Source organism: Adiantum capillus-veneris, chromosome 1 (assembly GCF_014529385.1).
Source record: "Adiantum capillus-veneris isolate H3 chromosome 1, ASM1452938v2, whole genome shotgun sequence".
Taxonomy (NCBI): domain Eukaryota; kingdom Viridiplantae; phylum Streptophyta; class Polypodiopsida; order Polypodiales; family Pteridaceae; genus Adiantum; species Adiantum capillus-veneris.
The window spans coordinates 92265297-92279528 of record NC_140931.1 but is presented as its reverse complement, the minus strand read 5'-3'; the positions used below and the strand labels follow the sequence as shown (position 1 = coordinate 92279528).

General features: G+C 41.9%; 1 pseudogene; it reads right to left on the bottom strand.

The window, feature by feature from the left end:
- Positions 1-940: 940 nt before the first annotated feature.
- LOC147465185 (uncharacterized) lies at positions 941-1863 on the bottom strand (annotated as a pseudogene).
- Positions 1864-14232: the final 12369 nt, after the last annotated feature.

Sequence of the window (14232 nt, the reverse complement as noted above, 5' to 3'; positions counted from 1 at the left end):
TACCATTAATTAAGAAGTTAACAATGACAAGGATTGGAACACTTGTCAGCACCTTCTTTAATAACTCATAAGAATGATCACACCTCTATGACTTTGACTGACAAGGATTGGAGCACTTGTCAACACCTTCTTTAATAACTCATAAGAATGATCACACTCTTCGGTCCAGTGAAACTCAATAAGAAGCATGTACAATGGACGCGCTATCTCGGCAAAGTTTAAAATAAACTGTCGATAATAACCAACATGGCCCATGAATCTTTGAATTCCTTTATAGTTTGTAGGTGGTGGCAAATTGGCAATGGCTTTAATCTTCCTTCATTTGTGGAAATCCCGTTCTTGGACACTATATGCCCTAGAATGACTCCATGCTTAACCCAAAATTGGCATTTGAAAGGGTTCAATGAGATGCGATAAAATCTGCACCTTTCAAATATTTTTTGTAGACATAATAAATGCTTCTCCCAAGAAGAATAAACACAAAGGTCTTCTAGGAAATCTTCACAAAACTCCCTTAGAAATTCTTTAAACGCAGTGTTTATTAACCATTGGAATGTAGCAGGGGCATTTGTAAAGCCAAAAGCCATAACATGAAACACAAACACTCCAAACTCTGTGATAAAAGCTGTTTTAGCTTGGTCCTCTAATGCAATCGTGATTTGATTGTAACCAGAGTACCCATCTAAAAAGCTATAAGCTTCCTTGCCCGCAACTCTTTCAAGCACATGTTGTGAATATGGCAAGGAGTAATGATCTCTACTAGTGGCTACATTAACCTTCTTAATGTCCACGCACACTCTTAGTTTCCCATTCGTTTTTTCTCAATGACTATCAACGAAACCCATTCAAAGTGCTCAATAGGGTATATGAATCCACATTGAATAAGGTTTTCAATCTCGTCTTGTACAATTTTTACGTACTTAGGATTCATTCGATAGGGTCATTGTTGGACGGGTTTAGCAATGTTGGTCATGGGAATTGTATGTTGCACCATAGAAGGTGGAACACCCTTCATGTCATGGTATGTTCAAGCAAAGATATCCTTGTATTCCTTGAGGATCTCCTTAAGTACAGCCTCTTCAGTTTCAATAAGGTCTTGAGCAATAAAGACTGGTTTAGAATCCTCACCTGGTTTCGCTAATTCTATCTCTTTAACTACCGTTGGACCATCATAGACTCCACTGCTTCCATCAGTAGGCATTCGTTGAGCGTTGGTGTACACAACTTTTTGCTCTCCCATGGTGTAGCATTTAAAATGATTAAGAGCTGGATGTAAGTCAGTAGGCTCTTGTTCTGATAGGGACCTTTCCTTTAGGTGTGCCTCCTTTTGTTATTGTGCTAACTCTTGATTTTGACGCCTTCTTACGGTTCGACTCAATTTTGGCTCGGTAATCTCCAATTGGGCAAGGTCAATGGGTTGCAAGCTGCACCACATAACACTCTAGAGATGTTCACCCCAATTGTCTACTAGCTTTCAATGAGCATCACATGCCCCTACATAACTAAGCCATTCTGCAATAGATCTGTCTTTGTTTATCTTGGCTCTCATATTTGCTCGATATTGTCGCCTCTTATATGATCTTTGTTTCTTGTTGAGGTTTTGATTTTGGTAAACGTTTGAACCCGACTCGCCTGATAGGTCGTTTCTTGTATCCTCTTCACTCTCCGATAAATTACCATAAACGGTTGTACTAGGCCTTGAGTGTTTAATTCCTAGACTTGGTTCAGAGGTTGTTTCCTCTATCTCTGAATCAATTTCTCTGTGAGATTCTGTATTTGAGGTGTATTGGTTTGATCAGTTTCACTCTCAGGTAGGTGTGTCTCTCTTCTATCATCGGAGGTTACATGCGCTACACCTAGCATGTTTACTAATACAATTTGTGGAATCTCTTCCCCATCTCGTGTTACCTAGGTTGTTCCTCTAGTTCCCCATGTATCTATAGTTGCTGCTAGGTGTACCCAATCAATGTTGCCTAACTCAGCCATTCCAGGTAGGATATTCATATAAGGAGAGTCTCCCCCAATATATGTGTCTTTGTTACATGTGTAACAATACTGCAATGGGGTCGAGTGAATCGTGGTGTCCGATCGATTGTCAATGATAAATTTATTCCATAAAGGATGCGTCGACCACTTAAAAGATCAACTCAAATGGCAGAGTCTTGGAACTGTAAGTAGACGTGGTTTTTGGTCCAGTCATGCACCATTTTTGCTTCCCTCATGAATGGACGCCCTAAGATCATCTCAAATGACATAGGATGCTTGGAGAAATCCATAACAATGAAAGTATGCCTTACCTTGTGTCCTATGATCTTGAGATATTTTAGCATTCCAATAGGCGTAACAATAGATCCATTAGCCATTTTACCACTACACTTGTGACTTCAAGGTGAGGTCTCCCCATAGACTCCCAACAACTCTTTGTTACAATGTTGATTCCCGCACCACCATCAAGGACTCCCTTCACAGTTAATCCTTTAGTAGTGATTGGTAGGGCTGCATTAGATTCATCACCTTCAAAGTATTGCCCCAACTTGTTAACGGGTATTTAATTTACAGATTCATGTCACTCCAGGTCAGATGGTGGTGCTAAATGTTCCTCATCATTCATTATCGAGTCAGGTTTGTTCATATGTGCAAACTTCAATAACCCAGCCTGTAATTCTCCATTGAGAAACGCTCGAAGTGCTAGGAATAACTTTGGATCTCCGTATAACTTAGATATGATAGTGGTGCAAATTTTTGAGGACATGAAATCCATCATCTTGGCAACATTTAATGCATCTTGTGGGACGTAGGACCCTGACAAGAGAATGGTGAAGATGGAATCTCCACTTCCTCAAGGAGGTCATGCATTCCCTCACCAAACATTCTCTCTAGTAGGAAAGGTGTATGTCCACTTTCAGATATCCTACCCTCACTCTCTTCCCAAATGATATTGGGTATGCCTAACGGCTTGCAGTTCTTGTCAGGTTGAACTTGTCTGAGGAAGAATTTGTCCGAAATCTTGATATGCTTGGATTCCAGTGCTCATTCTCGTTGAGTTTCTACCACCAAACCCCTCAATCGTTGCACTCGTTCAATTTCTATTATTGGGTTTGGATAGGTTCCGATCTTTTTCTTGCAATTCTTTGTTTTTCTCTCTCGTGGCTTATCTTGGGGGTTTGCAACTGGGTGGTTTAACTTTAAATACTCTTTTGGTGTCCATTGCAATTCCCTCTCGTAGAGCTCAGTCTGCTCAGATTTCTGATTCGGGCTCATTTCCGCCTCCGTTTCCACTACAGGCAGTATTGCACAGGCGATTTTGTCATTTTCTGCAGAGTTTCTGTCAATGCTGTTTTCTGCATAACAGGTGTCTTACAGTCTTCTACGGTTTGTGTTATATAGCACGTGTTGTTCCCGCTCCGTTTCTCCTATTTTCGGGCAGTTTTCACATCAGGTGCAGCATTTACCATGGCTGACAACAACACATATGTGTTCAAGATGCTTGCTACTGAGGATAGGTTCGATGGGGACAACTATCCTATGTGGGCTTATATGATGCAACATGTTCTTGTGTCAAAGGGCGTCTGGAACATTGTGTAGGGCATTGATGTACGTCCTGGTTCTGAGGATGTAGGCGATGTTGAGGATGTTACAGGTCTTGCTGCAAGGATTGCTGCTATTAGAGTTGTTTTGCCTACGATAGAACAAGCTCGTTGGGATGTAAAGGATGTGCAAGCTCATGCATTGATTGCATTTTTTGTGAAGCGCACCATTGTTCCTCACATTCGTTCAGCAAAATCTGCAAAACAAGCTTGGGATATTCTAGCAGGTCTTTATGCAAGCCGCAATGAGGCTAAAATTGCTTTGCTCCATAAAGAGCTGGAGTCGAATATTATGCATGAAGAAGATGATATGGACACCTTCCTTGTTGGTGTCAAGGATATCAATGAGCAATTTATTTCTGCAGGTGAAGTTATTTCAGACAGTTCCCTTGTGCAGACTGTTCTTGATGCCTTACCAGATTCCTACCAGACTTTTTCTAGTACTTGGAGACTTATGACCCAAGGAAATCCAGAAATTGTCAAGTTTGATGCATTATGCACATTGCTGTTGCAAGAGTCACTTTCCAAAAAACAAGACTAGATAGCATGCGGTTGAATAGGCTTTTATTGCTTCTCAAAGAAAGGGTGGTAACAGCAAATGCAGCCATTTCTTATGGTTCTGCTGCGAGTGGCAAAACTTTTGTTCCCAGTGCTTCTGCTAGCAGCACTTTGTCTGGCAATTCTGGTGATAAGGGCAAAAAGAAGATGTGTTGCCATTATTGTAAAGCTAATGATCACTTGATCAAGTCGTGTCCTAAGTTGAAGGCCAAAGAGGCTAAGAAGAAAGAGGGTGGTTCCACTTCAAATGTTGGTTCCACTACAAATGCAACCATTGTTTAGTCTTCTGTGAAAGGAGACTGTGTTGCTAATGTTGATGCAGAATGGGCTTTTAGCGCAGAGTGCACTTACAATCCTGTTGTCCATGATGCATGCTTGTCAATTGCTTCAGATTCACATGTGTGGTATTTTGACAGTGGTGCTACAAAGCACATTACCTCACATCGTGAATTGTTTGCCTCTCTCGAGTCTGTCCCTCATGGGAATCCAGTCACTTGTGCCAACAATGCTTCTTATCCGGTTCAGGGAGTTGGAAAGATTGTGCTTGCTACTGCTAATGGCAGTTCCTTCACACTTGTTGTTGCACTTTATGTACCTAGATCAAGAAGAATCTCTTGTCTGTATCCGCACTTGCTAGACTTGGACTTGTAGTCAAATTTGTGGATGACAGATGCACAGTTCATGATCTCAGTTTTGGTGATGAAATTGTTGCATCTGGCCTTTTGTGCCGTGGGCTGTATAAGCTCACTTTGTATGACAAGTGTGCACAAAATTTTGCAAATGTTGTTGCAGATTCACGGGCTATTTCAGATACAAAACTTTGGCATGCACGTTTTGGTCATCTAAATTATGTCAGTTTGTTGCGTTTGCAAAAATTTGATATGGCTGCTTCTTTGCTGCCTCTTCAAGCACCTGTCAAACATGTTTGTGAAGGCTGTATTTCGGGTAAGATGCAGCGTTCTAAGTTTCCAAAGGATGGTTCAGTTCGGGCCACATGCAGGTTGCATCTTGTGCATAGTGATGTTCGTGGGCCCATGCAAACTCCGTCCTTGGGCAATTACCTGTACTTCGTGACTTTCATTGATGATTACTCCAGGCATGCATGGGTGTTTCCACATAAAGCGAAGTCCAAAGTTTTTATGTGCTTCAAACAATTTCTGGTTATGGCTGAAAATGTCTCGAAATGTACTATGGGCACCCTCCGTTCTGATCGAGGGGGGGAGTATATGTCTCATGAATTTAATGAATTTTTGGCTAGTCGTGGAATAAAACACCAATGTACAGTGCCTTATACACCTCAGCAAAATGGTGTTGCTGAGAGGAAAAATAGGTCACTGACGGAAATGGCACGATGTATGGTCAAAATTCAAGCTTTGCCGCATTCTTTTTGGCTTGAGGCAATCATGTGTGCCACTTATGTACTTAAGAGGTGTCCTACAAAAGCTTTGCAGTCTATTACTCCATATGAATCATGGCATCATAGAAAGCCTTCTATTGAGCACATGCATGTTTTTGGCTATTTGGCATATGCTTTGGTGCCACAAACACAGCGTAAAAAATTGGATGATAAGGCTGTCAAATGTATTTTTGTTGGTTATAGTGTTGAAAGCAAAGGTTACAGGTTGTGTCATCCGCAAACAAAACGTATTCTGGTTTCACGGGATGTAGTGTTTGTGGAAGATTATGTTCAGCCCTTGCTGTCATGTACTAGGGGCAGTAATGTGAGCTCATAGGACATTTATGACACTTTGTTTCCTCTTTTCAGTGGTGGAAATACGAATGTAAGTTCCAATGAGGCAAATGTACAGCCTATGGGGATTTCTGAAAATGTTACAGATCAGCCTATTGTTGATGCAGATGTACATGATGTACTTGATGAGGAAAGGGCTGAAAATGAGCAGGCTAGAGGTATGCCAAAATGGCTAGTGCACACTTTGCCTGACAGTAAATTGGATGCACCTTTGTCTAGTCGTACTTGTTCAGGCTCTCGCCATGCATCTTATGCATCAGGTTGTTATGATTTGGCTGTGTCTAGCTTACATGATGTTGAGGAGCCTCCGTCTTTTGATGAAGCACAAAATTCAGAAAATTGGAAGGCTGCCATGCAATCAGAATATGATGCACTTATAGAAAATGACACATGGACTTTATGTGACTTGCCTCCTTGCAAAAAGGCCATTGGGAAGTGGGTTTACAAGTTGAAATGCAAGCCGGATGGTGAGATCGATCGCCATAAGGCTCGACTTGTTGCAAAGGGTTATGCACAACAAAAAGGCATAGATTATGAAGAGACTTTTTCTCCCGCTTGTCGTATGACTACTGTGCATTTTCTATGTGCATTGGCAGCTCACTTTGGTTGGGATGTACATCAATCAGACATTGTTATTGCTTTCTTGAATGGTGACATAGCTAAGGAAGTTTATGTAACCCAGCCTCGCGGTTTTGCATAAAAGGACAAGAGGACAAAGTGTGCAGATGTAAGAAGGCTTTGTATGGGTTGAAGCAATCTCCTCGTGCTTGGTATGAGAAAGCTGACACTCATTTGGTTAAACGAGGCTTTCGTAACAATCCAACAGAAAGCACATTGTATGTAAAGTGTGAGCGTGATGTACTTCTCATTCTGGTTCTTTATGTCGATGATTTGTTGATCACTGGACCAAATGAGAGACATATTGCTGAATTTAAGGCTGATTTGAATGCTACTGTCAAGATGAAAGATTTGGGGCTGTTGCATCATTACTTGGGTATACAGTTTAAGCAGTGTGATGGCGGTATTGCCTTGTGTCAGAAAAGTTACATAGAGACATTGCTATGTAAGTTTGGACTTGAGGATTGCAAACCTATTGCCACTCCTATGGAAACAGGTTTGAAGTTGAGTCTACATGATGCTGGCGATCCTGCTGATGTCGCTCTTTACCAAAGTGTTGTTGGTTGCCTCATTTATGTATGCAACACGAGGCCAGATATTCAGTTTGCAGTCTCACAGGTGAGCAAATTTATGCATAGCCGAGGGTGTAAGCATTGGGGGCTATCAAGAGGATTTTCCGCTACCTTAGTGGCACTTTACATCTTGGCTTGTTTTATCCCAAGGGGGGATCATTGCCGCCAGACTTACATGCTTTTTTGGACTCAAAGTGGGCTGGTTGTTTTGACACGCGAGTGTCCATAAGTGGTTTTTGTTTCATGCTTGGCAGTTCATGTATATCATGGTTGAGCAAGAAGCAACCTACTGTGGCCACTTCGAGTTGTGAGGCTGAGTACAGGGCAGTCTTCACATCTACGATTGAGTGTGTATGGCTGAGACGCCTTGTGGCTGATTTGGGTGTTGGACAGGACACTTCCAACACTATCTACACTGACAATCAGAGCGCATTGGCAGTTGCGAGGAACCCAGTTTTTCATGCTCGCACAAAGCACATTGAGGTGCATTACCACTATGTCAGGGAGAGGCTCTCAGCAGGAGAGATCAGCTTGGCTTATGTGCCAACACAGGACAACCTTGCAGATCTTACTCCCCTTTGTGGACTGATCATGTCCTTAGGGCATGGCACTTCCCTTTACTTATGTGCCAGCTCTCGTTCACCGCATCACTCCAGGGGGGATTTGTTACCATATACATGTGGTAGTGATGTGTGTGAACAACCTAGGACCTCCGGGGCAATTTTTCCCTCTTTAGGAGGTTTTTTCCCCCGTGCATTGTATATACGCCCATCACTCTAGGGCTATCTATCTTTCCATTGCATACTAAGTAACACACTCTCTATTGTGTGCCTTGAGCTTCCTTCGTCTTCTCCAAGCTGTGTGCATTTCTCTGCAACCCTAATTCCAACAGCATCTCTCTCCTCAAGGATGTAATTTTGCTTTTGAAGCATCGACCGTGTGAGTGCATTCACTGGTGCTATGTTTCTAGTATGTTGTGTCCCATCAACAATCTCTATTAAGTTCAATGGAGTGTTCTTTGGTGCGTTTGGATTGTTAGGACACTATGCGATCAAATGATCTATGCCACAACAATTACAAGTGATTATTGGCATTGACAATGCACTCCCTTGACTTGTTTGCATTATTGCATCATTCTTTTGCATTCTAATAGGGCACTCAGCTACTCGATGTGGTCCACCACATTTGTAGCACTAAAGAGGTGGTCTCTTGGAAACACTATTGATGTTCTGGCCTCTTGCTACTAAAGCAGTAGCTTGATATACAGGTTTGATTTGTCCCCAATGGTCTTCCATGTAGTACATGGGACACTCCTCAAGCATGTCGACTCCATAGGTGATACTAGAGTCTATGTCCTCTTCGCAATCTAAATAAGTACTAGATGACTCGCAACCTATATGGTTCATAAGTGTAACTCTTGGATGAGGGTGTTGTGGTCCTCGCAGTGGAGGTGGCAACGGTGTGGTTTGGACCACATTTTGGGTTCTAAGGACCATGTGTTGTAATGAAAATTGTTGCTCAACAGGTGGGGTAGGCATCAATGCATGAACTCTAGGTGAGTCTGTCTATGCCACAGGTGGTCTATTTTCCATTATCCGTTTAAGCATTAAACAATCCTTAGCTTGATGGCCATACCCACCACACGTGTAACAAGTCCCGTTAAACTTCACTCTGAAAGTATGACATTCACTCATAGTATGTGGGCCCAAAAAATTCAGCACTATTGTTGCTGCCTTCTTGGATACATACGAGTATTTTGTGGAGCACAATTACCCCTAAGGATTTCTTGGATATCCTTGGTGAGATCTTCCAAAGTCATCTCAGATATGGTTTGCTCTTTTACAATTGGCTTTATCTTCATTGGCTCATGCCCTGGTGCTTGCGAGCTACTAGACTTTGGCTCGGCAGACACTCTTTCTCCTGCAATCATCAAATTATCTTCTAATTGGATTGCATTTATGGTGTATGCTTCCCAAGTAGTGATACCTCTAATGACTAGGCCATTATAGATACTTTCATGTCGTAGTCCCCTAATGAATCTATCGAGCAATTGGTTATTGTTGAATCGCTTGTTTGGATCACATCAAGAATTCAAATTCTTTAAGCGACTAATGAAGTCTCTCACAGATTCACCTTATTCTCTTTGGGATTTCTGTGGTGACTGCTTCCCAAGTAGTGATACCTCTAATGACTAGGCCATTATAGATACTTTCATGTCATAGTCCCCTAATGGATCTATCAAGAAATTGGTTATTGTTGAATCGCTCGTTTGGATTACATCAAGAATTCAAATTCTTTAAGCGACTAATGAAGTCTCTCACAGATTCACCTTATTCTCTTTCGGCTTTCTGGACCTGAGAGGCTAAACCCCAAAGTACTCCCTCTCGTATGTGCTCTTTCAAGAAAAATATCCTAAGAATAGTGTAGATCGTTTTCTCTTCTACCCTTAGGGCTCTATACCAATCTCCAGCCTTCCCACTTAAGGTTAGGCTTAAAGCATTACTCTTATGCAGGTCATTGTGTTTTCCTAGAGGATCGCATATTTGTTCAAACACTTCAATATGCTTTCTCACATCCCCGTCTCCACTAAATTTTTGTGTGAGCTTGGCTATTTGTATTGCCTTACTTCTAGGTTCTCTATAAGGCGTGTTACGCATATTCTCAGCAATAGATCGTCCGATAGCTTGAGCAATGTTGCCAAGTCACCTAAGTGAGTAGGAACCGTGAGTGAAGGCTCTCCAAAGACCACATGTGGAGTAGGTATTGGCATTGGGATGGGTGTATAGGAAGCCCTTGGTTTCCACGTTTGGTACAGTGTTGTGCCATGTGGTGGCCCAAAGTTCATATGTGTGGCCCTAAGCATAGCAGACGTCGGATGTGACATGCTAATGCTAGCCGGTATGCTCCCATGGAAATAGGAGCTTGGGTGTTGTGGTTGTGGAGCATAGGTTGTTGAAATAATGGGAGGAGTAGGAACTACATGAGTACGAGGACCTATAGGTGTATATGATTGGTGCACACTTGTAGATATTTTCACGGGCATTGAGCTACCATGTAGTGGTGCTTTACTAACAAATGAGGTCCATGGTGTGTTTCTTGGCATGCCCATCATTGGGATAGGCATGGTAGCCGTGGTGTCATCAAGGGAAAGATGAGCTAGACTTGGAAAGCTATCACTTGTGGGCTCAGATTACACTGAGACCCCTGGCGAAACAACATATGGAGGATCCATTGGACTTATCGAGGGATTCTCCATTTGCGATAAGGTTGGTTGTTTAGACTTCCCTGTATCCAAGAATCTCATGAGACCCTTTGAAGGCATGTGGATCCCCTTGTTCTGTCTCTCTAGCTCAATACCCTATGGATGACCTCACAAACTCTTTGTTGTTGATCCTCTACACTAGTAGCACCCGTTGTGGATTGTAGGACATCTAACCAACCCAGGTGATAGGTGTGACCTGTGTATAGGTCGGTTAGAGTTTTTGTTTGTAGTTCGTACTCCCAGTTCTCATTTACGAACGCTCCATCTAGGATTGAGGTGCTAGGGGTGTCCTTTGAACTAGATACAATGTGGCTCTCTATGGGTTGACCCTTAGTGGTCACTAATTTAGAGCACTCGATTGCTCTACTAGTAAGGATATTGACATAGGGGCTTTCTCTTTTAGCTCTCTTTGTTGCTCCGCCTTGCGTAAGCTCTTGATTTCCTTTTCCCTAGCCGCAATGATATATCGCTCAACCTCTTGCACTTCGGCAAGGCTTCTACCATCAGAAAATATAACCTCAAAGGGGAATAACTCTGAAGAGTCAGAGGGTGTAGTGAATGGAGTATTCACGTGCACACTCTCAAGAGCATGGGGTCTATGTTGGTCATGAATGGCAAATTAACGTCCCCATCCCCCTCATTTACATCGTTAGCTCCATGTTCGGAGCGAGTGGCTCTACTAAAGGTTCCTTCAAGCGGCTAAGCACACTCGACCAAGACTGTGGGTCCATGGCATGCATTTCTTGTCTTGAGCTATCAAGATTAGGCATTGGGTAACCCTCCATAATGTCGTAGTCAGAGGAAGAGTCACCATACACAATATGCAGGTCCTGAGTGACACTACCTCACTGAAGGTCCAGAACCTAAGGTAGAGGAATAATGAGTGCCCGCATAACCGGAGACACTCTTGATGTGCTCATCCTCCAACACACGACTAGAGCGTAGGTGCATGTGACCTCGACACTCTAGAGTTGTTGGTGAGTGCCCGTGAAGGCCACTCACCTAGTTTTTTAGGTGTTTCCAACCCAATTTTTGTATTTTTCATCCCTTTTTTTTAATCGAGCCACAGAATATGGCATACGATAGCTCAAAACAAACATCTTGGCTAGAGGGACGTGCCATGCTTTACAGCCCCCAATTCGGTTACGTACAGCCCTCGGAATCCTAAAACTAGTCTTTTCCTAGGTGGGGAGAGGACTAGAATTAGTAAGTCCAAAGGGTGAGTGTGAAGGGGATGGTGGAGGACTTGAGGAACTTGTCCCACATGCCCTTCCTTCAATTAAGATCCTAGTCTTTATATATAAGGTAGTGTAAGTAGTATATCATAAGACAAAGGACTGAGGCTTGGGCTTGGGCTTGGGGAATGATCCCGATCCCTTCCTTTTAGGATAATAAATTTTTTATTTGAATTCCCGAATTTATTTTTGGTCCCAAACATCTCGAGCGTTTTTTATTTTATTTTTTATTTTTTAGCTAGGCGGTCGCTGCGCGTGTTTTTGGTGGCTTTTTTGGCCCACACACACATTAAACCTTTACCTACTCTCTTAACTAACCTAGCCTTATCTCTTCTACAGCTCACTACTCTACTAACTAAGCTTCACTACTCTGCTAACTACTCTGCTAACTAGTAACTGACAGTGAAGCTACCTACTCTATTAACTGCTTACTCATTCACTAGCTAACACACTAACTACTAATTGTGCAAATAATAATAAAAACCAAGTAAAAGCAGACATTGGCAAAAAACAAGCTATTCACTAACTATGTAAAGACTGTGTGCAAGCAGGCATTGGTAAAAAACAAGCTAGTTGTCTTATCTACTTACTCATTCACTACTAACACACTAACTACTCTCTCTCTCTCTCTCTCTCTCTCTCTCTCTCAAGCACACACACACACTAGTACACAAAGGAGACAGAGAAGGAGATGGAGGAAGAGCACTCTTTTTGCATTGCACAAATGAGAGAAAATGAGGTATTTTAGGTTTAGATTGACTTTTATATGGGCTTGCCCGTTCACATTTGAGCGCCCACACTTAGCTAATCTTACCTTAACATTATAGGTTCCAGTTTTAGAATGCGCCTCTCATCAGCGATCACTCTTAACCATTCCTATCTAACGGACAAGCCCGGCCAATAACATAATACACTACTAGCGGGTCCGACAAGCCCGGCCCATGGCTACATAAAAGGTGGTCACTTGGTGGTGACAATGACATGTTCCACTTGAGGTTGTTTTGTACAGATATCACATGATTTTACATATGTATGGACAATGTGTTCCATGTTTTGTTAGTAGACTCCCAGTCTCTTTAGCCATTGGCATGTTTGCGTTTTGCCATTGTGAAACCCCGTATTTTGTATATGAGCCTGTTTGAGGTAGTAGTCTGATTCTTTGGGATGTACACATAGTCTCAAAATCCCATCCTTACCGTGTTTGTACAATTGTCCTGCTAAAATCTGGAAATTTCGTGTTTGATGTATCACTCGATTTCATTTCCATTATGCATCCAAACAACTTTGCCATAAGAGACCCAATCATTATAGTCCGGTAGTACGGTTTACATTCTTTACATACCCTCCTTTATGCAAAGGCTTAACCCAATTAGTACTCCAATCATAAGGCATACCATGTTAAAGTGCAAGGTTGAACATATCACACATCCACTCATGGGTAAAATCTCCCGTCCATTTGATCATCTCCGGCTTGATACCTTGAAGATCTTCTGCTTTGCGAGTGGCCAATGAAGAGGGCATACATGGGAGTGAACCATAAAATGGTATTTTTTCATCATTTTCTTGCTCATATAATTTCCTACAATGTGTGTACATATCCACAAGACTCAAGTTACCAAAATTCTCAACCCGCTTGCCCCTCAAGTCTCTCCAAAATCTTCCAAATGCATGTTCCTTTTCTTGGACTTGAAAAATTTGTTGCTTTACTTCCCAATCAATGCTTTGTATGTATGCAAATGACTTTGATAGTTGTCTTTGTCCAAGTTGCATCAAGGACTTTCGAGCATCTTGACATTCTTTATCAAACCACCATTTGCATTATCTATCTTTGTTGATACCATGGAGATGCTTTATGGCAAAGCATTCTTTGGCACAAGAACAAATAACTTTCTTCAAAGCTTCCCATTTAATTTCTAATGATGCGTCATATTGAAGCTTTGTCATCCATAAATTTTGCTCAACCATTTTAACGTATATTGGTGCCCGTTTGAAATCCATACATAGTGATAATTTCTCTTTCCTTTGGCTCAAATAGATCCAGCTATTATCAAGGATAATCTTTCGTTTGGTCTCATCCGGCATGGTGCATACAATTGGCCGTACTCCCGAGCGAGGAGCTCCTTGCTTACCCACTCTTTGTGCTCCATAGACCATAGCTCCAGACATGCCAAAGTGAGTTTTGAAGAAATCTTCGGTAACAATGGCAAGAGAAGGAGGTGTCTCTAACTTCTCTTCAAGAATTCCACGAATAACAATATTCTTGGTACGTCGCTCTCGTTCCTTTAACTTCTCCACATCCACATTCTCAACATTCTTTGTTTGAACCATAGCTTGCATGAGAGAGGAATTAGGAGATTTTGGATCATTTTCCACAATGGTTGTGGACCTTGTTGAAAAAGAAGAACCCTTGCAAGTGTCGAAAGGCATTGTATGTAAAATAAAAGATGAAAGTCAACTGTCTTGAACCTATTCACTTCAAAAATGCTGCTACAAAAATGCCTTTTATAACTCTGAAATTTTTTGTCTTTACATCAATGTTTCAAGGGTGTCATGCTCTTTGATTGAGGCTATAGATCACCCAAATCAGAGTTTGGATGAAGAAGTTATGAATAAGAGAGAGAGAGAGAGAGAGAGAGAGAGAGAATAAAGT